Genomic DNA, 22041 nt, shown 5'->3' on the forward strand with positions numbered 1-22041 from the left:
TTAGTTAGTGTCTTGTGGATATACAAATATTGTGAAATAGTTTTTCTAAAATGATTTAATTATCTAAAACTAAACAACAAAAACCTAGCTTTTGTTGAAACATCTGCATTCAGGTAAATTTTGCAAACAAAAATTGTATGTTTTAAGGAGTACAATGGGATGTTTGGATGCATATATACATTGTGAAACCATTGCCACAATTGAGCTAATTAACACATACACCAGCTCACATACTTGCCTTCTTTCTGAGTCTGTATGTTGAGAACATTTAAGATCTATACTCTCTCAACAAATATCCAGATACAATATTACTAACTGCAAGAAACTTGCTGGGGATGAGCTCTCCAGAGGTTACTCATTCTGCATGAATGAAACTTGACAACTTTCAACCAACAGTTTCCCATTTTCCCCAACTCCAATCATCTGGGCTATTACCATTTTACTTTCTGCTTCTATGTGTTTAATTGGTTTAGATTTCATGTCTAAGAAAATTTCCTTGTCCACTTATTTCACTTAGCATAATGTCTTCTAGGTTCACAAATTCTGTTGTAAATTACAGGTTTTTCATCTTTTAAAAGACTGAATATTGTTCTAGGAATAATATGGCTGCCTTGTTTATACATGCAAACATATATTTTTAAAATGCCAAGAAATTTGACAATAATTTTTCTCTACAAATGTTAAAAAGGTTTATCAAATTGACACCTACTTAAAGGAAACAACTACAGGTTTTGTTACTGTGGTAGCAGTTGTCTTCTAAGAAAGACCACAAGTGGAGGAACAATAATTAGGCAGGGCTGGGGATGTGGCTCAAGCGGTAGCGCGCTCGCCTGGCATGCGTGCGGCCTGGGTTCGATCCTCAGCACCACATACCAACGAAGATGTTGTGTCCGCCGAGAACTAAAAATAAATAAATATTAAAAATTCTCTCTCTCTCTCTCTCTCTCTTAAAAAAATTCAAACATTATCTTTGAAAAATTTAAAGAAAGAAAAAAATAAAAAAGATCACAATCAGGAAATCTAAGTACAAAGGAGGTGATGAGAGAAAAGACTCATTAAAGAATGGGTCTAGAGCTAGCAAATGCAGTAGACAGCTGGCAAATTCATGAGCATTGCATAGAAATTTCAGATGGAAGCTCTGGTGAGCTGGAACAAATTTGCTAAATCCTGACGCTCATAAAAATTCACAAAACTAATTTCAAATCAAAGTGAGCAATATAAATATATGAATTCCATTTCCCTAAAAAGATACTGCAGGGAAAGAAAGAAGAACTGAATAATGCCACTACAAAACACAAAAGTTTTCAGGCTTAGTAGGACTTATTTACTGAGTAATGTACTTTTCTAAAACTGAAGGAAAGATTATCAGGAAAGATAAAGTATAGAGGTTCATGGGATTAGACTAAGTGGAATGAAGGGAAGGAAGGTGGTTTGGGAAAAGGTAAGACAGTATAATGAATGGGCCGTAACTTGCTTATGTTCATGTATAAATACAGGACCAGTGTAAATCCACATCATGTTCAACCACAAGAATGGGATCAAAATTGTAATGGGTGACACTCCATATATTCATAATATGTCAAAATACACCCTATTGTCACGTATATTTAACAAAAACAAGAACCAAACGATGAAATGGGATTAATGATCAGAATGAGAGAAATGGATGGACAGAAATCAGGAGAGAATAAGCAGACATTGGAAGATTACTTCAGTACTAAGAAGTACAGCAGAAGAAACAGTGAAGGGTTGGCCTGACAAGAAACAGAAGGTTAAAGAGAAGGAAATATTTCAAAGAAATTAAGTAACAGATAATGAGAGATCTGACCAAAAATGCCAAAAGCCAAAGATAATAACCACAGGAGATCTAACAGGTGCTAAAATGAGAAAAAAAATATAAACAAAAGTTCAAAGCAAATATTAAACACTAACTAAAATTATTTTTTTTCTGGAAATAAAACAATGCTTTGGGCTGGATTTTCAAGAGAATTCTGAGCACTGACTGGGAAAGTGATATCCTATTGACATCTGGCCTTTAAAGAAGAAAAATCCTTTGTTGCATCTAGAATAAAGGAGCAAATGATGTATGAATAAATGTCAAGTAGAAACTCCTCACCCTCTTAGAGAGAAACCCTCTTCACCGGAGGGAAATAGAGCAAGATACTGAGGAGTCTCAAGGGGAGCTGTGGGGAGCCATGGATTTGATAACATCCAAGCTTCTTTATGAGAATAAATGCCCAGACATCCAAGGCATCACAGAAGACCTCCAGTAATATTGCTCCCATTATTGAATTCAGTCGATAAAAATCCCTATAGTGCTTTTGATATGACAGATTGTGAGTGCTAAATTTTAAGTTACTGTATTCAATTAAAAGAAAATGGGAGAAACATTTGTGGCGCTACAACAGGAGAGGCGCCCTGGCCCCACACCACCATTGGCCTGCCTCCGCCTCCAGCCTTGCAAGAGAGCTCCGTCCAGGTGGCCTAGGGTGGCCTAGGGTGGCCAGAGCACATTGGGCAGAGGTAAGTGAGGGCTGCTGCGGATTTGGCATTGGGCCCTGTGCTGGTGCTCTTGCAGAGCTGGATGCAGAGTCTCCAGGGATGGGCAGCCAGGGCTGGACCCCCTGATTCCTCCTCTCTGGTGCCAACTGCTGGGGCAAAGGGTGGAGTGAGCCGCGGATCCTGGAATATGGTCAGAAAAATGGAAACCAAGAAGTAGCTGAAACCCATCCCAGATTACCTGATGCAGCTAAGGAACAACAAGAAGCTCTTGAGAAGCCTGCTCAACTTCTTTGGGATCTTCAACCACCTCCAGTGGCTGCTGGAGGAAGAAATTATAGGAGTATAGAAAGGCATGTACATACTGAATGTCAGTACAGACAAAATGAGCACAGAATTACCTGTTTTGCTGTGAGATCTATTGTTCAATTAGAAGAAAAATTTGTATTTCTGTGAAAGAACGCCCACATTTTAATTTTGTTACAAGAATCTTTGGACCCAGAGGACATACAACTAAACAGCTTGAAGCAGAAACTGTATGTAAAATAATGGTCAGAGGCAAAAGCTCAATGAGAAAAAGGAAGAGGAACAAGTTAGATGCAAACCCAATCGGGAGCATCTAAAAGACTTATATATACTAATCACTGTGAAAGATGCTCAAATCAGAGCAGAAATAAAACTGAAGAGAGCCATTGAAGAAGTGAAGAAACTACTGGTACCTGCGACAGAAGGAAAAAACAGCTTGAATAAGATGCAGCTGAAGGAGCTCCTGATTCTGAATGACACCTGCAGAGATGCTAATGTTAAATCACCAGCCCTTGCCTATTCTCTGTGGCCATAGCCCAGGCTGCTCCTAGGATCATAACTGGTCCTGTGCCTGTCCTCCCACCAGCTGCCCTGAGTATTCTTACCAGCTGACCCTACCGTAATGCCTTTGATTGAACAAATACAGACCTCTGTTAGGCCAAAAGGAACTCCTCAACCAATTGCTGCAATAGTCCCTTCAGGGCCTGAGGCTGGGTTCAATCTACATCCCCTACAAATACCCTTACACGGTTGGCACCCACTACATCAATCCTTGAGTGCCCTATTGAACACAGTGTTGTATTAGGTGTGGTGGCAACTAAAGTTTCAAGGCATGATGTAATCAGAGAAAGCTGCCACTGGCAACTAACCTATGAACTTCTGACCTCTGAACTCTTCACCCAGTGATGATTCAACCATGCCTCCCTGCTAATCATTTAATGGTAATTGCCTCTGCTTGCCTGTGATCAGTGTTGTGAGCTGAGGCGCTTGTCTGTTTGTCTTACCATCCAATCAAAAAGATACAAAGAAATTGTTGTTCTCCAACTCAGCTTTTGTTTCCTCCGTTTGGGTGAAAGAGGTTCTAGAAACTGCACCGAATAGAAGTAAAGCAATAAGGCCCAATTCATCCCACAGCACTGACCATCTTTCAATGTGCCACCCCCAAGAAAATGGCAAGAAGGCCTCCTTAAGGAGGGAGACAGATGGCCCCTAACTACTCAGTGACAGAGGCAGTTACTGTGAGAGACTTCTAGGAACCTTTTTTTCTCATGGGGAAGTCAAGCTCTCTGAATGAACTGCGTGATGATGCATCGTGCATGAATCTTCTTCAGTAAGGTAAGTCATTGGTGAAGTGATTCAAAAAGCATTTCAAATTTGATGTGTGGTTCAATTGCTTCAGTGCCCCTTCAGAACAAAACTGCAACACTCTTTTTAAAAGATGGGTATCTAAGTTAAAATTACAGAAATTTTATTTCATATACCCTTAAATTTTTTTGAGAGTAAGGTACATGCATTATGTGTTACATTACTGGGCAAAATGTTCAAGTATTTTTAAAACTTCCCTTATAGAAAAGAACCATTAAGGATGTAAAATGTGTGCTTATATATTGCTGTGTTCATGTAATGAAATTGTAGGTAAAACTGTAGTGCATTGAACATATGAACATATAATAGATACTTTTACTATACAAAGGTGCTAGTGAAGAATAAAATGTATAAGTTTTTGGAAATGTAGAATTTTATACTTTCAGGTGTTATAAACAAGAAAAAGAACAAAGAGACCCTTTATTTCATTAAATGAAAAGACCAAAAGAGCATTTTAATCTTTCTTTATTTTTTAAGTATTGCAATAAGTCTAAAGAAAAGAAAGTGCCTTATTTTCCTTGATGGTCATTTAGTCCAGTGTCTTGTAAGATCAGCTCCTGCCTCAGAATATAAATTAATGCTACTCAGTCACCTCCTATGTGAACGAAGATGTGAAGGGAACAAATGAGTTGAGGGCTTGAATTATATGATTTGTACCACACTACCTTGAGGTAAATTTGCCAAATATGATACTGTGAAAAAAATTGATAGCTGTTATGATATCTGACTAGTAAGTTTTTTAAAACATATCATAATTGAGTACTTTTTTTGGTTACAACCTTCAAAGCCAACCCAAAGAATTTTGAGATAAAAATTATGGGTGATCTGAACAGCAGTTGACAGAAAAATTAGAACCTTATTCTATTAGGAGAAGGGGTGTGTGTGTGTGTTTTTCATACTGGAGATAATAATATACCTATCAAATTTTTCACAAATATGAATTTTTGTGATTTTCATTCCAGACAACAGTGTTTTTAAATGATCCAAATTTAACCAGACTTGTTGATAGCATACCAGGTAACTTGCATAGTCCATCTCTGCTAGCTTCAGCAATATCCCTCCATCTTCCCACATATGCCCTTTTTTGCCACTTTTTTTTAACTTTAAAAGAATGTGAAAAAGGAGCATCATTGTGCATATGAATACTGATTCAGTTTAAACCTCCAAATTCTCATGAAGTAGTTTTATAGTTCAAAAATTTGCATATAAAGCCTATATCTAAACACCAGAGTAAATCATTAACTGCTCAGTACCAAAGGTGGCAAGTCTCAAGTGACAAATATTACCTTATCTACTCTTCCCTCTTCCATACTTTCTTGTCTTCACAGTCAATGTTAGCAGAAGCTCAGTTAGCACCTTCACAATGACCTCTCTATAAAGTTGTCTCACTTGGATCAATTTTTCAGTTTATGTCCTGTGCAATAGACAGTCATTTTGTATTCTAGCTTTGGTTTAATGTTCCACTGTTCTTTCTGTTACACATACCATTATTTTGATTTATTTACAATATATGCTGTGTCATTATGATTTTTATTTGTTTACTGGCTGAATAAATTTGTGAAACTCAAACATTTGAGGTGATAGTTTAAAATGATACCAGTATCTTATACAGCTTCATCTTAACTATGTTAAACCTGGACATTTAGATGTTTATCAAAGGGCTCTTATGGGGAAGGAAGTAAATATATGACATAACAGATGTGTGATATTAATGAGTAATGTTGGCTGTGAACAAACTTTTGAAAATTTAGTTGAAAAAATATTGGATCAACAGAAAAGAAGTATGATTTTGAAATTTGAATGGCTTGGTTCTTAGTATTATAATTGTTTATTGAATTTATTTTTTATTACAGTATGTAGTTTTTAAGAATATTTTCTGACAGTATTATGCAATTTCTAACCTGGGCAAATGGGTATGTCACTGGTGTGTTACCATAAAGCTGACGTGTGTTTTTTGTCTAGTGTTTATTATTTTAGTAGCTGACATGCTATATACATACCATAATAAAAGTATTGCCTATGAGAAACCTGTATTTATAGTCATGGTTACAAGTTTATAATGTATTTTTCTATCTTGTATTATATATATGCAATATGACATTTAAAAATAACTTTTTCTTGAATGAAAAAAAGAATACAACATGCAAAATCCACAATTTGATAACTGAAAATTGCCAATTGTTTTGCAGTATGTTATTGTATTGAGTGTCATGACTTTCTTGGGCTTTTAGTTAGTTAGATAATAAATGAGCACATTAATTAGACATCTTTGAGTTTTAGTTGGGTTTCTACAATAGACAGTCATTTTGTATTCAGCTAGCTTTGCATTTTAAGTATTTGATTCTTTGCTGTTTCCATTAACCCATAGCATTATTTTAATAAATGTTTTAATACAAAATTAAATTTAAAAGAAAATAGGAATGTGAAGATATGGGAGGAGAGGAGTGGTGGTGATGGGGGTACTCTAGGGTAACTGCTTAGTAATTCATTAAGATCAACCTCAAGGAAATCTACCTCTGTTTAGTGTGTTTTCCTGTGATGTGTTTTATTTTATAAAATGGGTAAATGTTATTTAATATAAAACTCTAACATTAAATACTATCATTTAATTTATTTAACAAAGCAGACATAAATCTGTACAGTTCTACATGATACAGAACTGTGTATCATGTGAGAGAGGAAAACCAGCAAGGCAGCTCCTGCACCATGTCCTGGTGGCTAATTCCAGCTTCTCTATATGGCAAGCTTCACCTCTTGTGAGCCCCAGGACCAAAGATTGTTGTCCTCCCAGGTGTCCTCATAGCAATCTGTAACAAAGAATCAGGTGAGGGGTAACTTGGGAGGAGTTGCTGTCCTTTCCTCAGGTTATGCAAGGTGACTTTGGGCCCTGATCTCCACTGAAACCTAGTCCGGGAGCACTGAGGCTAGTATGCTGCCCTCAGCTGAGAGTGTTGTCTGTGGGTAGAGTGTCTACGAATGTCCTTATGAGCAAATTTCCATGGACGTTCACCTTCAGAACCTTCTGAGGCTGCTTTCCTAGAGAGTGAACATGAGGCAATGAGAAGGGTTCTCTAGGACATTTGGGTGTAAAGGCTGAGTAGCACACATCTGGCACCCTGAGGAGCAGCACATGTGATGACACAGGGTGGAGCAAGGACCCTGCTCCTCCAGCCCTACTCTCTATAGCTCCATCCTCAGAGAGCTTCCTATACTGATTTTAACCATAATTGTACCTCCTCTTGCATGGTCATGGTCACATGCAATAGGGGCCACTTCAGTGCACTCCTTGCTTCTGATGAATTGTATAAAGTGCAACAAAGAATGTTAGAGGAGCAGTGGAGAATATGTGCACTTATTTGACTTCTGCTTTCCCTCCCATTCTCTACACGTTTTCCTCTTCCTAAACTTATTTATCACCTTTGCTGCCTTAAGCCCATATTTTAAGTCAGGACAGGATCCCTGGAACCAGGTTCCTGTTGGGAGAATTACTTTCTAATTGTGTAATCTTGACATAGGAAAGGAAGGGAACATCCATGCATGATCAGAGCCAGCAAGGGCAAGAGAAGTCAGTTGTGCAGAGATGGCTAGAACACAGCGACAGTTGTGTCCCATGCATCAGGAAAGAATGCAGTGTTTTTGAGGTCCCAAAAGCTCAATTCATGGCCATGAAGGTTTACTCAGAATGATTCAGTGGTGCAGCGTGAGGTAAGAAACCAGAGAAAAACTAAGAAAATTGATGTAGAGAGATTTAACAGACATTAAAGTCCAAGAGCTTCAAATATCTGAATAAAAATTCACCTTTAGAAAACTCATAAAAAGTTGGAAAGAGGAAATATGGAAAAACTACAAAGAATTTCTACATAAGAAAGGATAAATAAGAGACTCCAATAGAAAATCAATTACTTGAAGATTTCTGGTCCTTTTATCCTCATCCTCATCCTCAGATTTTGTTACAATGTCTTCTCTATGGATGAAGGCTGTATTTGTGAAGAAGTGGCCTTGGATAAAGGAAAGGCAGAGTTAAAGTCAAGGTGAGAACTTGAGTTGCTGCTGCTTATAGTATTCTGTAGCCCAAAGTCAAAGCTCTCCATTCTTCCTCTTGTCTGCACTCCTGTCTCCTGGCCTCCATTACCTCACCTTGGCAATGAGGAATAGATCTGGGATCCCAAGAGCTCTTTTTCAGTTCACGTTCTACCACTGTTCTCAGTGGGGATGTCTGTGCTATCCTGTTCCTCCAAGAGGAAGCCACTATCTCCCTGAGTTTCTGGACATAGGGCTCTTGAATATGAGGAAATTCAGATTTTTCCTTCTAATCTCAGGGTTTAGAAATTAGATGAGGACTGGAGGTGAGAAACATGTTCAAGGATGAACTTCTCTTACTCTTTTATAGAAGAACACAGAAGCCTGTCCAGGTAGCACTGAGGAAATTTTCTTTAAATCCTCCAAATGTGGAAATGTCTTTTAAATGAGGAGTATACAATAAATAGAAGATAAAGTGCTGCTATGTGGACAGAATATGCAGAGGGAATTTATCCACTGTATAGAAAACTTTGACTTCACATTCATAAACTACCACTTAGAAAGTGTTTCCCACTAGATTCCTTCCATTACATTGTCAAACCCAAAGCCCAGATCTAAATTTTTTCATGCATAATTCCTAAGAAATGTCTGCCAATGTAAGCCAACCTATTTGATGGTTAGTAGAGGAAAATGCAGGACAGAGTGGGTCTTATGGGGAAGATTTTGTTTAACTGGCAAAGCAAAAGGACATTATAAATAGAATGCTCAAAGTAAGTATGTTTACTAATTCTTACTCCTATGTAATTATACTATGAAAGCAATACATATTTTCTGTTAACTTTTATTTCATACCCATTCCTCAGTCTTCACAAAAGTAGGTGGACTAAACTTCTACCAGGAAACTTTTCCCATTGGATCACACCACAAGGGCTGTTCCCTAAATGCAGGCTCTTCATCCTCACTGCCCTAGCAATATGGTTAGCTGTACATCCCACCTTTAGAGACACAAACATCAGCAACATTAATTAAGATTGTCTCACGCTTTCTTCTACACCAATTAAGCTCACATTGGGTGTTAAGGTTGGATGTTGGTTGTCCCTCACAGGATTCTATGATTTAGACTTGATTTTCAATGTGGCCATGGTGAGAGTTGTGAAGCCTGTAAGCGGAGAGGTTTGGTTGAACATGACAAGGTCATTTGAGGGCATCAGCCTCAGAGGAAATATAGTTTTCTCATACCCTTGTTAGATTCTACTTATATTAAAAGAGCAATTGGGACCTTTAATCCCTGCTGTCTTCCTGTCTCTCCATGTGATGTCTCCTTTCTGCACCCAGGATGACCCCCAAAATCATTAAACACAATTAAGAGGAACTTCAAAAAGAGAAGCAGATGCCAGTGCCACACTCTTGAATCTCCAGAACTGTAAGCTAAACACACCTGTATAAATTATGCAGTCTCAAATGTTTTCTTAATACCAAGAAAAATATGGAAACACTAATATTAATAGTCAGGATCACCCTGGTCTCTCCTATAATTTCTCAGACCCTCTATGAGCTCTGTAGTTTCAGAAGCCTCCAAGATGCTGCAAAGAATTACAAACTTTCAAGTGAGAGAGTGGAGCTAAAGGAGTGAAATTTCAAATTCTTACTTCCACTGGCACAATATCACTCTCTTCTGAAAACAGATCAAATTGTGATGCAAAAAGTTTAAGGAATATGAATTCATGGAACAGACACTGTGCCAGAATCAGATGAGCTGCCTACAACAGAATGTCTACTGGGCACTTGAAATTGGAACTAGGATGAGGCTCTATATGTTAAGTATCAAAATTTAAATTAAATTAAATTAAATATAGACAGCACATCCATGTAGTTACTGTCATTTTGAATGGCAAAGACCTGGAATTAAAAGATGAGGAAGACATGACTTTAATTCCCTTGGGTTTCATTGCAGAGGTGTTTGCTAGACTAATAATACAATTCACTTGTAAGTAGATTGTGGACACATGCCAAAGGGCCAGACATTCTCTGAGGGACTAAGAACACTACACCAATGAAGTCAACATTCAGATCCAGATGGCTCCCAGCAGGGTCTAGCACATCCTGCCTAGAAGTTATGAAAACTGTCAGAGTAAGGGTAGGACAACATGCTATCTTCTTAATTCCCCTACCCTTTCTGCCTGATCTTGGTCAGATCCCAAGTGAATACCTGGCTCAGTGTGGAGCCCAACACTCTGGAAAAGTGAGATCTTAGCACAGAGAGGTATTCATCCAATGCTCATGGGATCTAAGAAGAAGATACTCTGCATAAGGCTGAGCTCAGGGATGAGCAGGAATGATAAGGACAGTGATTCTGTCCTCACAATGACCTGTCAGTGTCAGTATCCATGTATGTATAATGGGAAGGACCTAGGTAGCATTTGGATCTGACAATGTGAAGATTTATCAGAGACACTGTCAAAGTGATATCCTCCAGGCCATACAGGGAGCAGCAAGGACCTAAACTGTGGGATGGGATCAGACACCATTGCTATGCTGACCTTGTCCTTCACTAGAGCCCATGTGCCTGGTCTGCAACTAGATGTGTTGCAGCTGTTGTAGCAAAGGCCCATTACTTCCCTCCATTTTAAACATGTTTCTCAGAAAGCAGTGTCTACAAAAGGAACCATCATAAGGCAACTTCCAGAATCAATTGAAACATGAAAATTGAGTCCTGCCTCAGCTTCAGGGAACTCAGGCCTGGGCATCTCCTATGTTAGACTCCCACCATAAGTGAGTGCAGCATATTGTGGACTTGAGAGTCACTGCTCAGGAATGACCATCTCTAGAACTTTATGCTTAAAATGGGTTTGGGAAAATGAATTCTGAAGCCTATCACAGAAAATTTATGCAAATGAGAAAAACTGTCATGAGTGAAGTGTTATGAACAATAAAATGCCATTATTACATTCAGAGGCCTAATGATTGGTGAGGACAGAGTTGTTTCTTTTTTTGCAAATCAATTTCTATCACCACCCCCTCACTTTTCATCCTCCTGCAGAAAGTGGGAATCACTGAGATTCTGCATACCAAAGGGAGTAAGACCATCTTACCCTTGGCATCATCTACATTATACACTAGCAAGAGAGTGAGGCCAGGATGAATACCAGTTATGGTTCCTCTTGGGTCCTCCTGTAATTAAAAAAAAAAAAGGAGTCACTGTGAAGATCAAGCCATGCTCTGTCCTGTGTGCACAAGTCTTTTGTTTACTTGGTGACATTAGAAAAGCAGATGAGAAAGTGGTCAAGTCAAGGGAACTCAAAAACAAGAACAAAGCAAACCTACTCCCACCAGAAGACACAGCTTCTCAAGCGTGATTTGTGTCTTAGGTATTTTAATTGACAATTATGGAATTCTTTTGCCAGGAGGGAAAATCGCTGCTGAGCACAAAGCGTGCTAACATACAGTATGTAGCTGATGCTGGTTGTTGTTAATGTTGCCTTCAGTGAGGTCTCAGTTGGCAACAGACTCCCCTTTGAGAATCTTCCCACAAAGAAACCTGTGTGTGTCATCTCCAAGAAATCATATCATGTTACAATAGAAAGAGAAAGTAAAAAGCAACATTTGTATTTCAGAGGAAGATAAGCAAACTCACCATGGCATTTTATGGGTCCTCCTGACCCATGTGTTCTGCAGGAAGTGACTGCACCATACCCTTTGAGGAAACTAGGAGGATACAGAATGACGGTTATTATAGTTTTGTTATTGATTAGGGATTATTCAGGGCATTTCCTTTATTTTCTTTTTACTTTTTTTGTGGTACTGAGAATTGAACCCAGGGCCTTGTGCATGCAAGGCAAACACTGTACCAACTGAGCTATATCCCCAGCCCCTTCAGGGCATTTCTTGATATGGACGTTAGTGAAAATGTATGGCAAAAAGAGGAACAAGAAACAAATGAGAAACAGAACCTTTGGTTTTCCAACTATACTGCAATCATGAGGGCTATGTATGTTTTACATTTTGCAGCCCTAGGGGGATATCGGCCTACAGAGATGACCACTGTGGCAACCTTACAATAATGAACAATATTTCAGATCTATGAAAGGAGATATGATCACACAACTATATCAGAACAACCTGCAGTGGGGAAGTTTGTTTGAGTGATGAATACAGTTCTCTATTCCAGAGCATCAACACTGGGGCCCATTACTGAACATTTATTGCCTCTCCCACTTACAGAGTCAAGAACCTGGATTATTTGGCTAGGCATCATCTCTATCTGCAGAATGAGCATGACACAATAGCTCTAATTGACATTTTTCCAAATACTTTATACAACAATGAGAAAATATTTTTTTCAAGGTTACATGAGATATCCATCAAGAAGGAGTATATTTTGGCCTTGAAACATATTTTGACATCTTGAAAAGAATAGAAGTCTTCCTATGCTTTCATGGGAAGAAAAGATGGTAGATTTGAGGAAGGTTGCACCCCCAGGTAGTTCCTCAGCTCCAGACTTACAAGTCAAGAAGACGGCTTCTCAGTGAGGTGGGAGGAACTCACCAAAACTTAATAGTCAATTTAAAAAAAATTCATAGATATATAGAAAGTCAGAAACTCAAGTATAAGAAATAATACATTAGAAATGCGAAGCTAAATGGCAGGCTACATACAGGTTGTATTTTTGAAGCTCCAAGACCTGGAAATCAAACAGTGGGAAAAGTGCTTCCCTGTGAGAGGGGTGAAAGAGGGATTTCACTAAAACTCAATACTGGTCAGAGAGTGTTGAAGAATCAGAAATTTGGGTACTGTAAACAGAGAAAAAAAGGAAAATGGGTACATTGGAGCCAGGTGGTAGCAGCAGCAGCTGTGGTACTGCTACATCACAGAGGGAGAAAACGCACACACACAAAAAATCAATTTAGTGCAGAAAATTCTGAGATCAGAGAGGCAGGCTTCTTTGTCTTGTCCAGAGGATTCATTACACTGTACAGTGCTTCAAGAAGGGTTCTCCATGCTTCCCACTGTCCACAGAGATCAAGGTAGGAGCTATCTTGACACAGCCAAGGTAAGGAAGCCACCATAGGAGCCAGAAGCTGGGAGATGTATGCATGCATGGTCCTGACAGGCACCTGCCACAGGACCTAGGCTTTGCCTAGCAGAGCTAGCACAAAAGGCACGGAGAGCATTCTACCCAGGGGTACTCAAGTCAGACATGTGGAGGAGAGCCCTGTTCCCTTCTCTCTTTGAGTCTGGTGGCTCACGGGACCATCTGAAATGGGTTGAGAATTTGAACAAACTGGTGTGAATAAGTATGGAACCATAAAAAAGCTGTTCCACAGACAGCAGAGGGAATGAAGTATCCATACAAGTGGAATCCCGGGGAGACTCCACAAATAGTCTCCTGGCAGAGATTTGCAAATGCTGGACCCAACTGGTACATTGATAGAATTGCTTCAGAGCAATACTCACAAGGCAAAGACCCTGGGGCCTGATTGGACCTAAGCCCCATCAGTGGGAACTTTACCTATAGGAATTCCTCTCACAGACCTCTGAAGTGAGCCTCCCTAAAAGTGCATCAACTGGCCTGTTCAGACAAAACTTCAGCAGACTGTATTTCCCATCCCATCCTACCTCACAGTGGTGAGAAGGGAAGCTGTGAATACCTGAACTCTTGGCAACTTGGTGAGCAACACAAAAAGAAGAAAGGTTTAACAACCGTTGGACCTCATGCTTGTGCTCAGTACATATCTCAAGAAGAAATGGAAAGAAACACAGTTGGGCATATACAGTGAACATATATTCTTATTGACTATTTTGACCACTTCAGTGGAAATGATTCTTTAATTTTTCATTAATAATCTCCTTTTTTTCTTCATCAGTTTTTTGTTATTGTGTGTGGGTTTTTTTTTGTCTTTTGAGTGTGTGTATGTGTGCACATGCATTTTTGTGCTGAATGATTCATGTATGTATACTTACTTGTTTACAGTTTCTCATTTGTTTCATTTTTAAAAAGTGTACATATTTTTCCTTGCCTTATTTTTAAGGGTTAAGATTTTTTATTCATATATTTTGGGTTTATTTTGTATGGGTGTTCATTTTTCTCTATGTCTTGTTTCTCTTTCTTTATTTCTACTAACAGCCAGATGCTATTATTCTCACTTTTGCTCTACCTTTAATACTTTACTTCTGTTTTTTCTTTCTTCCTCATAATTATCACATCCTATATCTTCTTCATTCTCTTCTTTCACCTTTTAAGATGATAAACTCTTTTCTACCTTACTATCTATTTTATCCTCTTAAATAACTCTAGTTTTACTATCTTTTTTTCACTGATTGGTTTGTATAATGCCCACCCCATCATTAATAGTGTTGCAAGTATTGCTGTTGATACCATAGATAACACGTTTTTCTATTTAATACCAGATATAACACATGATTATTATTGTCTTTACTGATGGCATTGCTGAGCCTACAATTTCAAGTGATGAACCATACAAAACTTGGTATTTTGAAGGAATAAACAAAATTGAGAAAGGCTTAGCCAAGCTAGCAAAAGAAAGGAATAAAGTTGACATATTAAAATCTGAAAAATAAGGAAATGTCACCATTTACCCTACTGAAAAACCGAGGATCATCAGAAAGTATTTTGAAAATGTATATCCCAATACACCACAAAATCTTGAAGACATTGACAAATTCCTAGAGACATACCACCTACTCAAATAGAAATAGGAGAATAGAGAAAAAATTTTTGGAAAATCTATTTCAAGAAATAAAATTGATGACAACATCAAAATACCACCAATAAAGAAAAGCTTGGGAGCAGATGGATTCTCAGCCAAGTTCTACCAGAACTTTAAGGAAGAACTAACACCAATTTTCCTCATTTTTTTTCCAGGAAATATAAAATACAGAACTTCTCCAAACACATTCTATGAAGCCAGTGTCATTCTCACAACAAAACCAAACAAAGACACATCCAAGAAAGAGAACTTCAGACCAATATCCTCATATCATACAAGCAAAAATTCTTAATAAATTACTGGTAAATCACTTACAAAAATACATCAAAAAGACAGTGCACAATGATCAAGTGGGTTTCATCCAGGGATGTATGCTTAGATGTATTCTTAGAACATATGCTAACCAATAAATGTAATTACCCACATAAATTAATTTAGACAAGAACCACATGATTTTCTCAATAGATGGAGAAAAAGCATTAGGCAATATACAACATTCAAACATGTTTAGAATTTTGGAAAATCTAGGGATAGAAGGAACATACCTCAACAGTTTAAAAGTTGCATATGACAAACCCAAAGCCAACATCATTCTAAATAGAAATTAACTGTAAGGATTCCCCTAAAAATAGGAACAAGAGAGGAATGCCCACTTTCACCACTTATATTCAAAATAGTCCTTAAAAGTCTAGCCAGAGCAATTAGGCAAGAGAAGAAAATTAGATGAATAGGAAAAGGAGTGCTGAAAGTATCTCTGCTGATGACATGATTCTATATTTACAAGATCCATAAAAGTCCACCAGAAAATTTCTAGAACTCTTAAATAAATTCAACAAAGTAGCAGGATACAAAAATCAATACCCATAAATCAATCACATTCCTACACTCCAATGATAAATCAGCTGAATGTGGAATTAGGGGAACTATTCCATTCACAAATAGCCTCAACAGACAATACTTGGTAATCAAACTAACAACAGAGATAAAAAAAACTTCTACACTGAAAACTATAGAACACTAGAAATAGAAATTGAAAGTAGACATTAGAATATGGAAAGAAGTCCCTTGTTCTTTGAATAGGCAGAAGGAATATTGTCAAAATGACCCTACTACCAAAGCAGTATACATTTTCAATACAATTCTCACCAACATTCCAATAATGTTGTTCATAGGAATAAAAAAATCAGTCAGGAAATTAATGTGGGGAAAAAAGAGGCTCAGAATAGCCAAAGCCACTTTTAGAAAAGCAAAGCAGGAGGCATCACAATAACAGACCTTAATTATACTCCAGAGCTCTAGTAACAAGAATAGCATTGTGTTGGCATGAAAACAGGAAAAAAAATGATCAATGGGATAGAACAGAACTCCAGAGACAAAACCCCATCAAAACAGTTAACTCCTACTAGACAAACATGCCAAAAATGTACACTTGAGAAAATATAGCTTTTTAAAAAAATATGGTAGAAAAAGTAGAAATCCACATATAAAAGAATAAAATTTAACCCTCATCTCTTGTGCTGCACAAAAACAACTCAAATTTCATTAAAGACCTAGGAATTACCCCAGAAACCATGCACCAACTATATAAAGGTAGGCTCAACATCCAACATATGAGGTCAGGAACATAAATGATTAACAACACTCTTACATTGCAAGAATTAAAATTAAAAATTAACAAATGCCCAAATGCCGGCTGGGATTGTGGCTCAGTGGCAGAGCGCTTGCCTCACACGTATGAGGTGCCGGTTTCCATCCTCAGCACCACATGAAAATTAAAAAAATAAAGTTAAAAAAATGTGATAGCATCAAATTAAATGTGATGACACAAATTAAAAAGCTTGTTCACTGCCAAGAAAATAAGAGTGTGAAGAGAGTGCCTACAGGATGGGAGAAATTCTTTGCACCTTGTACCTCAGATAGGGTAATACACAAAGAGCTCATAGAATTAACTCCAAAACCTTCCAATAACACAAAGAAAAAAAATGGACAATGAAACTAAATAGATACTTCTGAAAAGAAGAAATACAGATGGTCAACAAATATATAAAAAAAGATCAAACTTTTGAGCAATTAGACAAATGTAAATTAGAACAACATTTGAAATTTCATTTTATTCCAGAAAAATGGTAATTATCAAGAATACAATTAACAATATGTTGGTGAAGATTTTGGGAACAGGGTACACTCAAACATTGTTGGTGACCCTGAAAATTGGGGCAACCACTCTGGACATTTATGGGCTTCCTCAAAAAAACTAGAAATTTTACCCAATTATCCCACACCTTGGGCATCTATCCAGAAGATTAAAAATCAGTATATCAAAGTGATGCAGCCATATCAAAGTTTATAGCAGCACAATTCACAATTACTTACTATTGTTTTAGTCACCTTTTTCACTTCTGTGACTGAAAGACTTGAAAAAGAATAATTATAATTGAGGAAAAGTTTATATGAGGGCTCACAGTTTCAAAGGTCTCAGTCCATCATCAGTCAGCCAGCTCCATTCCTCAGGATTCCAGATGAGACAAAACATTATGGAGGAAGAGTATCAGGGAGGGAAGCAGCTCACATGATACTCAGGAGAGAGAGAGAGAGAGAGAGAGAGAGAGAGAGAGAGAGAGAGAGAGAGAGAGATTGATTGATTTGCCAACTGCAAATATATATCCCAATGCTATGCCCCCAATGACCCACCTCTTCCAGCCACACTCCACCTTTCTCCAATTACCACTCAGTTAATCTCCTCAGAGGATTAATTAAATGATTGTTAAGGCTATTACAACTCAGTCATTTCCCCTCTGAACATTCTTATATTTTTCTCACACATAAACTTAAGGGGATCACCTCACATTCAAACCATACAACTATGAAGCTGAACCAGGTACCTTTCAACAGATGGATGGTTAACAAAATGTGGTATAGATACACAATGGAGTATTAGTCAGCCATAAAGAAGAATGACTTTTTACCTTTTGCTGGTAAATAAATGGTATTGGAGAATATCCTGGTAAGTGAAAGGTTAATCCCCCAAAAGCCAAAATTGAAAAGTATTCTCTGATATGTGGAAGCTGATGCCCAACCAGTGGTTGTGGGTAGAGATTAGTTTAGTAGAATGTACAAAGGGAAATAAAGAGAAGTGAGAGTGAAGGGGAAAAGGAAAGACAGTGCAATAAATATGACTTAAATTTCTCATGTACTGACATGAATACACCACATTGAATCTCAACATCCTGTAAATCCATAAAAACTTAATATAAAAAATACTATCAGCAAGTAGCAGAAAGTTTAGGCAAGAGAGGAGTGGGTAGGTAGAAGGAAGAGGAAGGAGAGGTACCACATTTTTAATTACAACAAGATATTTTCCATGCCTGTATTATTATGTAAAATGGGTTCTATTGTCATGTATAAATAAAAGGAAGCCATATAAAAAAGTAATACGTTTCAGTTGTGCCAGCTTGGCCAACAGTGATGATACTGATGAGAAGGAGGGTACAAAGGAGAGTGTGGCCAGTGGATAAAGAAAATTTAAAGAAAAAAAACTTAGAGAAACCTGTGGATTAGAGAAGAAGAGTGATTTTAATTGTCAGAATCAGCTGGCAAAGTTGTTCAGTGAAAGCAAATCCATGGGTAGGAAGCATTCTGTACATGTAAAAAACCCTCTTTGATGGGGAAAGTGGCTGCCGCATACAATGTAGCAAATAGAGGTGCAATTGGGAATTCATAAAGGAACTTACTAGCAGGTGACTAAAAAAGTCCTAGAGCTTGCCTGAACCAGTAAAGCTGACTTAAATAGGTGCAAAGGGAATTTTACTTGGGTACTTCAGGCTCTGGATCATGAGAAAGTGCCCATTGCTGCTGGTGCCCCATAATACCTACTGGGAAGATGCCTACTGCCACAAAAGAGAATCTGAACCCCATGGCAGATACTCAGCATTTCATATTGATAGCAGAGAAGGCAAAACCTGTAGATGTTTTGTCTGAACACCCTAAAATTTAATTTTATCAGAGGCCCTATAAATCCAGATGTTCTCCACATCAAGCAGGTGGGGGTGAGTGGGTCAGTGCTCAAACTCAAGCACACAAAATTCTAAACTTCAGTCAAGACTAATAACTGGAACCCAATAACTGTAACCTCCAATAAAAATCTCTGTATTACCCCTGCTACAGAAAGACACAATGTATCAGCACCCCAGTTGTGCTAAGCCACCCTATACTGGGAGAATAAAAACTGAGATCTTCTACAACCAATTTTGCCTCCCAGCCACAATAGCTGGACTCTGAGTGAGAAACACAAAGTCATTGGACTGAACAACCCCTAATCCTCAACCCAAGGGTTACAAGTTAACACAAAGAATGAAAATCCACCTCTGCTAACATTTTGACTACCTCAGTGGAAATAAGCCCTTTATTTCTCAGTAAAATTTCTCTCTCTCTCTTTCTCTCTCTCTTTCTCTCTCATATTTGCCTTTTCTTCATTTCTTTTCTCCATACTCCCATTTTTATTTTTTAATTCTTTTTAAAATGTTAGCTTTGTAAATTTTTTCTAACATAACTTCATCATATTTTGTTAATTTTTACCACTATATGGTAAAAATCATCGTATGATTTGTTGGGTATGTGTATGTGGGGAGTTATTCTCACTTTGTGAATAGGCTCAAACAAATATATGTGTATTCATATAATTTAAATTTCACATTAATAGTTTCATTTGCACTTATTGATTATGAAAACTTGATTGGACCAAGATGCGGTTCAATTATACCTGGATACAAATTGTTTTGCTCCTGGTTAGTTTATGGCTTGGTTCATGGCTCTTGTATCTTTTAACTTCTGCCTCTTTTCTGATAACTTCTAATAATAGTTCAAATTCTCTGTCATCTTCTCCACTGCCGCAGTCTGGCTGGGCACCGAATCAGGAGCCACTCACAGCTTTGTAGATTCAAACAGCAACTCTTTATTCCTGAACTCACACCGGCCCTCTACAAACACGTTCTGGGGAAATCCACGTTCTGGGCAAAATTCACGTACTCCACCAGGCTTTGAATCCCAAATACTTATACTTTTTGAATCCCACGAGAACTCAACAGTCATTGGACTGAACAACCAACAGGAACTCAAGGATCGGGCGTGCCTGAGGCAGCAGGATACGCCCTATTCTCCACAGGGTACACCTTAAACCTGGAACCGCCCTAAACCCAAGGATGGGATACTCCCTAAAACCTGATCCGCCCTAATCCAGTAGGATCCTTCCTAAATCCGGATCCACCCTGGTCCTTGAGCAGGGTCACCTTTCTCAAACATACATGCAAAGTCACAGCAAATGTCCAAGGCAAGTCCATTTCCACGAGTCCTTCCTCTAAGCAACATGGGTAGGTACGCTGGCAAGGAAATTTCGATGCGTCATTCCTACTTGGCAATGGCTCTCAGCACTCCACCCTATTTTCTCTTAACTTAAGGAAGTATAATTTAAATAAGTAGTAGAATTATATAATTTGTATAATTTTTACCCCATCCATGACCTGTACATGTGGAACCAAGAAGATAGAGGAAACCTTAATAGACCCATATCTATCAAGTAATGAAATGCAAATGGCAAATGAAAGCTTTCCAACAAAGGAAAGCCCAAGCACAAATAGATTCCCAACTGAGTTCTACCAGACCTTTACAGAAGAACTAACACCAGTCTTTGTCAAATTATTCTATGAAATTGAATATGAAAGAACAGTGCCAATTACATTCTGTTAATCCAGTATAACTGTGATATTAAAACTATAAAATATGCATCTAGGAACAAAATCCACACACCAATATACTCGTTGAATATAGATGCAAAAGTCTTTAATAAAACATTAGTAAACTGCACTCAAAACCATATTAAGAAGACTATACACCACCATCAAGTGGAAGTGGGTTTCATCCCAGAGATGCAAATATGTTTAAACATGCAAATTAATAAATGTAATTCACCACATTTATGATTTACATATGAGAGTTCCTCAAAAGCTCATGGGTGAGACCATGCAAGTAGCCTTATCCTACTCAGTGAATTAATACCCTGAAAGGGATTAACTGAGTAGGGTGTGGCTTAAGGTGGTGGGTCATTTCGGATGTACATTTGGTTATATATTTTGTCTTGAAGAGACTCTCTTTCTGCTTCTTGCCATGTTCTGAGCTACATTTATCCACCACGCTATTCTACCATGATGTTCTTTCTCACCTCAAGTCCTGTGGGATGGAGCCAGCTGTCAGAGGACTTAGACCTTCAAAAACATGAACCCCACCAAAAACTTTTCCTCCTCTATTTTTTCTTGTCAGGGTTTTGGTCCAAGCTGTGGGGAAAAAAAGAATGCTAACACACCATAAGTGGAAGTAATAACAGGAATCATAAGATCATCTCAATTGAATCAGAAAAGGTCTTTGATGAAATGCAGTAATCATTCATTTAAATAATGTTGGAGAAACTAGGAATAGAAGGCACTCAAACTCAATATTATAAAAGCTATCTATGACAGAGGCAAAGTCAACATCACATTGAACAGAGATAAAAATTAGAGGCTTTTCTCAAATGTCAGGAACAAGACAAGAATGTCCACTTTTACTACTTCTATTTGATATAATTCTCAAAAGTCAAATCAGAGAAATCAGGCAAGAGAAGGAATTTAAAGGGATACAAATAGAAAAATAAAAAGTCAAATTACCTCTGTTTGGTGATGACATGATCCTATATTTAGAACCCCCCCCAAAAATTCACCAAAAGAATTCTAGGCCTGATAAATTTAGCAATACTAGGATACAGGATCAACATTCAGAAATCAATAGCATTTCTATAAACCAACAAAGATTCAGCTGAAATAGATTTTAGGAAAACCATCCCTTTCATGATAATCTAAAAAAAAGCACCTGAGGATTAATATAACCAAGGGGGTAAAATAGCTTTAAAATGAAAACTATAGAACACTGAAAAAGAAATTGAAGAAGAGCAGATGATGAAAAGGGCTTCCATGTTATTGGGTCAACAGAATTAATAATATCAAAATGGCAATACTACCAAAAGCAATATCCAGATGCAATAACAATCTCCTTCAAAATGCCAATGAAATTCCTTAGAGTATTGAAAAATCAGTCC

General features: G+C 37.8%; 1 protein-coding gene and 1 pseudogene across 3 annotated transcripts in view; one reads left to right on the forward strand and one right to left on the reverse strand.

Moving 5' to 3' along the window:
• LOC308643674 (immunoglobulin lambda-1 light chain-like) overlaps window positions 1-22041 on the reverse strand; it is a 375374-nt gene that overhangs the window by 333104 nt on the left and 20229 nt on the right. The gene's annotated exons all lie outside the window — the stretch shown is intronic.
• On the forward strand, window positions 2690-3711 carry LOC308645233 (KH domain-containing RNA-binding protein QKI-like; annotated as a pseudogene). Its single transcript has one exon. The product of its transcript is annotated as a KH domain-containing RNA-binding protein QKI-like (transcript).

Source organism: Spermophilus citellus (assembly GCF_964194105.1).
Source record: "Spermophilus citellus genome assembly, chromosome: 3".
NCBI classification, from domain to species: domain Eukaryota; kingdom Metazoa; phylum Chordata; class Mammalia; order Rodentia; family Sciuridae; genus Spermophilus; species Spermophilus citellus.